This window comes from Piliocolobus tephrosceles, chromosome 21, assembly GCF_002776525.5.
Source record: "Piliocolobus tephrosceles isolate RC106 chromosome 21, ASM277652v3, whole genome shotgun sequence".
Classification (NCBI taxonomy): Eukaryota; Metazoa; Chordata; class Mammalia; order Primates; family Cercopithecidae; genus Piliocolobus; species Piliocolobus tephrosceles.
In genome coordinates, this window is record NC_045454.1 from 2,613,971 (window position 1) to 2,620,794 (window position 6,824).

Here is a 6,824-nt window from a genome sequence, read left to right on the forward strand (position 1 = left end):
CCCTCCACCCCGCCCCTGCCCAGCGTTCCCCGGCTCCCTCCACCCCGCCCCTGCCCAGAGCTCTCCTCTGGTCCTCCCAGCTGCCTCCTCTGGACTCCAGGTGAGGGCCACCTCCTCAGGGTCCCCACCTGCTCCACCCCCCTGCCTTTCTCTTCCTAATGCCTGCTACCCTGCCACTCAGCTGGCCTGTCCTCCCAACACCCACGTCCCTAGCACCCAGGGCAGCACCAGGCACAGGTGGGTGAGCACCCAAACAGAGGGGCCCGGGCAAAGCACAGGCTTGAGAACAGACAGCAAATCCCAACACTCAGACCCTCCCCGGACCCGTCTCAGGAAGAGGCGAGACCCACGCGGAAGGACAGGCAGACCTCCCCTGGGACAGACCCCCTCGGGCTTCGGGTCCCTCGGATGGAAGAGTTCAGGCTCAACTGCCGTCAACACGCTTGCAGCCCGACCAGGCTAGCTCTACCTCTCCACAGGCCACCGACAGGAAAGCCCAAATCTCAGGAAATGCTTCTTGCAGAGACAGCCTCCATCACAGTGAGGTTCCCAACGGTGAGGAACCTATGAGAACCATGCCGGGGAGATGGGCGGAGTCACCCCTCCTCCACGGAGCCGGCCAGAGAATGCAAGCTGGCACCCCTCCCACACCCAGCATCAAGAGTGAGAGTGAGCTCAACGTTTTTCTTATATTCATTTTCCTAATATTTTAATCACAGGTAATTATGTCTGTATTAAGGGAAAAGCCTAAAGGGGTGTTTTGGACAGCGGCTGGGGCGACGCGTCGGAACTGGTAGATGGCTGGGTGCTGGGAGGCCGGCGGTGAAGGCCACGGCACAGAACGGGCCACCCCAGTGCAGCCCCAAAGGCACGGGGGCAGCAGCAGATACAAGGAGGGTGCTCTGGCCTCCCCTTTTCCTCCTGAAAGCAGACGAAACCCCACGTGAAACACGCCCTCCCCGCAGACGAAGAGGACGTCGTCACCAGCACCGGGAGCTGAGGCTGAGAGACAGCTGCACAGACCAACCCTTACCTCCCTCAGCCTCCCCAAGGACTTTAGTGACTTTTTCACAGTCGCTATTCTTTGGCATAGAAGCTCTCAGGCCTAACCGCTTCGAGAGGTCTTCCCTTTCCAAAGTCTCCCATGTACCTGCAAAAATAACATTCCCGGCCGGGCACGGTGGCTCACGCCCGTAATCCCAGCACTTTGGGAGGCCGAGGCGGGCAGATCATGAAGTCAGGAGATCGGGACCATCCTGGCTAACAGGGTGAAACCCCGTCTCTACCAAAAATACAAAAAAATTAGCCAGGCGCGGTGGCGGGCGCCTGTAGTCCCAGCTACCTGGGAGGGTGAGGCAGGAGAATGGTGTGAACCCGGGAGGGAGCTTGCAGTGAGCCGAGATTGTGCCACTGCACTCCAGCCTGGGCGACAGAGCGAGACTCCGTCTCAAAAAAATAAATAAAATAACATTCGTAAGCTTTTCTCCTGTTATTCTGTTTTATGTCAACCTAATTCTCAGACTCTGCCAGAGGAGGGGAGCCACTGCGCCCAGCCTAATGTTCAGGAATTACATAGTGGTGATGATTTAATATATTCACAACTTTGTGAATATATTAAAAACCAGTGAATCGTACACTGTAAAAAAGCAAACGTTGGCCGGGCACCGTGGCTCACGCCTGTAATCCTAACACTTTGGGAGGCCAAGGCAGGCAGATCACGAGGTCAGAAGTTCGAGACCAGCCTGGCCAATATGGTGAAATCCTGTCTCTATTAATAATACAACACTTAGCCGGGTGTGGTGGCTGGTGCCTGTAGTCCCAGCTACCGGGCGGGGCGGGGGGGCTGAGGCAGGAGAATCGCTTGAACCCTGGAGGCAGAGGATGCGGTGAGCTGAGATCACACCACTGCACTCCGGCCTGGGTGACAGAGCGAGACTCCATCTCAAAAACAGAAAAGAAAAAGAAAAATCAAATGTTGTAATACATTAATTGTACCTGTATTAGAAAATAAACTTTTAAAAATTGTACAGGCTTTCTAATTACAACACCCTGAACATTAAATATGCATAAGAATCAGCACTGTAGGAAAAGTTAAAAAAAAAAAAAAAGTACAAGGAAAAAAGGGAACAGAGCAGTTTGCAACCAGCGGCTGAGGAGGTGGCGGAGGCTGCTCCTCACCTCTTCTCGGCTGAAACCTGTTTGCCAAGCGGTGCTAACGTCCTTCCAGTGAAACTCTATCGCATAACTCAATAAAAGCAGGGACTTCCCAGCTCAGAGCCTTCCCCTGGCCTCCACCTCGGGCCAGCTTCCTGCAGGGACAAGGCCTTGACCAGGCTGTGGATGGGGGAGGTGGGAGAGTCTGCCCTCCACACCCCTCCTCTCCACCGCACAGTGGCCCGCCCAGAGGCCAGCAGAGATCACCTCTCACTCAGCAGCGATCTGCTGCCAGCCAGGCCTGCGCTGCCCACAACGGGCACTGCAGCCCTAGGCACACGGCATGATTCCTGCCACGGTGATAGCCGGATGGGGGGCGGAAGTGAGGCAGCCTACCGACGTAGAGGGGCTGACCCTGTGTGGGGGGCGCTGGCCCTCAAACTGCCCTGCAGATACTAACGCCTTCTACATGTTCAAATGGTCACACTTTAAACAGCCAGCCATATACCTACATCGAGAGTGGCCTTCATTTCCCCTCTTGCTTCATAAAGCCTAAAATATTTACTATCTGGCCCACTGCAGAGAAAGTTTGCTGACCCTGATGTAAAGGAATGAGGGTGCCAGGATTTGGGGCACACTTTCCAGGCCATGGCCGGGCCAGGGAGGCGCAGCAGAGGGGCTGAGCACCTGGAATGGCGCCAGGAGGGAGGGGCAGGCAGGGACCTGGGGCAAGGCCTGGGCAGCGGCCCAGCCCGGGGCTCTGTGCTCAGCAGCTGCTGCCCTGGAATTCCTGGTCACTTCACCTTTGACCTGCATTTTCTAAGTGGGGTCCAAGAGCACAAGGGCTCAGTGCTGGGGGCTCACAGCCTGGGCTTGGGGGGCCCCGCACTCACCTGTGGGTGAAATGCCAAACACAAAACACCCTGGCCGACCCAGAGACCTCCAGGAACGGAAGACACTTTCTTCCCGCCTTTTTGCATAAGGGTCCACAAATTCCACAGCCAGAGGGGCTGGGGGCAGCAGAGGAGGGGTAAGCGGCAGGGGCAAGAGCTCAGGGTCCGGAGGCTCTTCTCAGAGGGAGGCGGGAAGGAAGGCCGCACCGTGGCGACCTGGGACGGGGCCCACACTGCTCTGCATCCCAACTTCCTCTCCGAGGAGAGGGAGGGGCCCACACCTACCAGGGAGATGTGAAACAAATAGTCTGGGTGACAGCGCTGTGCCCCTGTGAGCAACGGGCAGCCGCGGTGCCAGTCCCTGGCGTCATCACCGGCTCTGCCACCCTCAGAAATGGCTGAGCCTCAGCTGCCTCCTCTGCAAAGCAGGGACAGGAAGGGCAGGTGCCTGTGTAGGGACTGAGTGGAGGCTTCTGAGGACTCATCAGGGTTAAGACGGGTGTTCACTCCGTGCTCCCCAGTTCTCTTCCTCTCCTGTCCCTCCAGGCATGCTCTCAGCCCCTGCTGAGGCCTGTGTCCTAATCCATCAGGCCCTTCCCCCAGGACCTCATGGCGCGAGCATGGGACCCTCATCCGCAGGGGGGAGCGACGGGAGAGGTGGGGGCCCCAGGACCTGCGGGGGCCTGAGGCAGCTCCTGACCCAGCTCTCAGGGTCCAGGCCAGCTCCCTAGGAGAAGGCCCCCCACTTGCTCTCAAGAAAACCCTAGGCTATTCAAGGGATCGACCAGAAGGCTGGGAATTTCACATCTTCTGAAACGAGGGTCCCGGCCTCCCTGCCCGCCTGTTTCTCAGCCGGGGTCTCAGCTCTCCCAGCCTCTGCTGGTGCTCACTCACCTGGCTCTGACCTCCGCTCCAGAGAGGAAGCACCTGCAGCACGGGCAGGGGTGCCTTCCCCTCGCCCCCGGCCCTCCAGAGATCCAATTAGCACAAACGATTGTTATTATTGTTGTTATGAAGTCCCGCCCACCCTCTGGAGACCTGCCTGCCAATTATCCCCTTTCTTCTGCTGCCAATCTCACCTCCTCCTCCCCCGCGCTCTCGGAAGCAACTCCTCCTGGCCCTCCACGGCCCTCCCTGCCCAGAAACTTCTCTGGCACCCACCTGCTTTCTCCCTCACCTCTGTCTCTTATTCCTTCCCGTCTACTTGCGGCTCGGAGCAGCCACCTCCTCTCCTTCCCCGACAGTCGTCCTCTAACCACTCGGCTAACAAACACCCTCCCTGACTTTTCACCAAATCCTGTGACTCCTTCTCAGCCTGACTCCACGGCCTCTTCAGAGCCGCCGTACACCCCATGTGGTCCTGCCTTTGCGGGGCAGGGGGGAGCCCTGGGGTGCCCAGACCAGCCATCTCCCCCCGACCCCACCCCCTCCAGCACGGAGGGCTGCGGCCCTTTCCTCCTTCCCACCCTCGCTGTCTTCTCCCCATTCCCCGCCGTAGGGCTTTCGCTCCCTCCCACCATGATCCTGGCTCCACACCCTGCCTCTTGGAAGTGCCCTCCCCACACCACACACCAACTCATCTTCCTAAAGTCACTCAGTTCAAACAACCCAGTTAGAACCTGGGCAAAGCATCTGAGCAGGCATTCCTCCAACGAAGACAGACGAACATCTGATAGGCACGAGCAAGGATGTCCTCATGGCCGTCTGGGAGAGGCAGCCCAAACCCACAGGGAGACAGCACCTCACACCCACTGTGCCGGCCTCAGAAAACAAGTGCTGGTGAGGACCACGAGAAGCGGGGAGCCCCCCACTGCTGATGCCAGGGCACCACAGGTGGGGCCGCCGTGGGAAACATCTGGCAGTTCCTCAAAAGGTTAAGCCAAGAACTCCTGTAAGAACCAGCAAGTCCACTCCTAAGCATCAACCCAAGGGAAAACATACGTCTGTCCGTGCAAACAGCGGCACCCAAATGTTCACAGAAGCATTGGGTATAACCGTCAAAATGTAGAGACGACCCAGATGTCCACACGGGTGAACTAACTGTGGTCCATCCATGACCGTAATGGAACACGACTCAGCCATAACCAGGCGTGAAGTTCAGCCGCGACAGGGATGACCCTCAAACACGGCACGCGTGGTGAAACACACCTGATGCAGAACAGCGCGTGATTCTATGTATACACCTGCCCACAACAGGCACACCCCGGGAAAGAAAGCAGATGAGGGCTTCCCAGGGACCCGGATGCAGGGAGGGAGGGAGGGAGGAACTGCTGAAGAAGCACTGCATTTCTTTAGGGATGAAAAACAGGTTCTAAAATCGACTGTGGGGATGGCTGCATAAATCAGTGAATGCACTAAAAACCACTGAACTGTATACTTCATTTTTTATTTATTTATTGAAACAGAGTCTCTCTCTCTCGCCCAGGCTGGAGTGCAATTGCACGATCTCGGCTCACTGCAAGCTTCGCCTCCTGGGTTCAAGGGATTCTCCTGCCTCTGCCTCCCCAGTAGCTGGGATTACAGGCGCTGAACTGTGCACTTTAAAAGGGAGAATTGTACTCTATGGGAATCATAATAAAACTGTTCTCACCAACAAAAAGCAACTCAGTTCATCACCTCCTTGTCCAAACTGCCACCACTGCACGTGCCTGCTGCCCCTCAATCCAAACTCCAGGTTCCTCCCCAGGCACCACGAGGCCCAATCTGGCTCCAGCACCTCTGCAAGCCCCCTCCTTCCAGCTGGCCTGGATCTTCGCTGTGCACTGCGCTGCTCCTCACGCACCGACAGGCTCAGGCCTGGCCAGGCCTGGTCTTTCTTTCTGAGGAACCGGCCCCACTCCTCCATCTGGCTGACCAGGCCTGATCTTTCTCTCTGAGAGGCCGGGCTCACTCCTCCACCTGCCCCGGCCAGGCCTGGTCTTTCTCTCTGAGGGGCCGGGCTCACTCCTCCACCTGCCCCGGCCAGGCCTGGTCTCTCTCTCTGAGAGGCCGGGCTCACTCCTCCACCTGCCTGGCTCGGTCTCACCTTTCAAGGGTCTGCTCAAATGTCAGCTTCTCCCTGAGGCCCACACCCCACCTTTCCCATGGCAGGGCTGACTTCCCAGCCGGTCGGCACCTTCTGTCACCACGTCACGAGCATGGTGATATCACTTCTACTGGTATTTCCTTCCTGGGGCTCTGCATCTGCTCCTGGGCACCACGCTCCCTGAGGGCAGGGGCCAGGGGTACCCAGCACCTGCTGCCCCGGTGCCCATGGCTGCTTCCGGAACGGACACCACCACCTGGCCCCACCGCAGAGCCCTCTCCTGCTCGCCTTTCTGTTCTGCTCCCAGCTCAAGATGCCCACAGCGCCAACCCCTCCACTCCTCCACCAGCTCCTTCACTGCCCTTTTCTGTGGCCGCTTCACCCCTCACTCCTGGCCTGAAAACCTCATTCTTGTTCCCTCCTGCACCTCGGCCTGGATCTCCAGGCTAGCTGGGGTGATGTCTACGAGGGATCCCGCGTCGGGCCCTCATTGCCTCAGCCCTGGGACATCTCTGTGACACCACTGAGACCCCAGGCCTGCCCTCCCTGAGGGTGGCGGGGAAAGTTCCTTGGACCCTTTCCTGTTCATTCTACAGTGACTGGTCTGCGGATACCTTCCCTCTCGTCTGAGCCGGTTTTGGCAGGTCACATTCTCCTACAGCACAGCCTACACGTCCCTCGGGCAGAGTAAAGGATGCAGAGGTGAGCCGTCCCCTGCTCTGGCCCCCTCTCCCCCTCCCCCTCCCCTCCCC

At 58.2% G+C, this 6,824-nt stretch overlaps 1 protein-coding gene across 2 annotated transcripts in view; it reads right to left on the bottom strand.

The window, feature by feature from the left end:
- ZNF787 (zinc finger protein 787) overlaps nucleotides 1-6,824 on the bottom strand; it is a 36,304-nt gene that overhangs the window by 23,207 nt on the left and 6,273 nt on the right. The window contains exon 1 of one of the 2 annotated variants that reach the window (XM_023184357.3): nucleotides 3,048-3,334. The exons of the other annotated variant lie outside the window; for it this stretch is intronic. The gene's annotated coding sequence lies outside the window, so the exon portion shown is untranslated. Of the gene's footprint in view, nucleotides 1-3,047; nucleotides 3,335-6,824 lie in introns of those variants that run through there. 2 annotated transcript variants of the gene reach the window in all.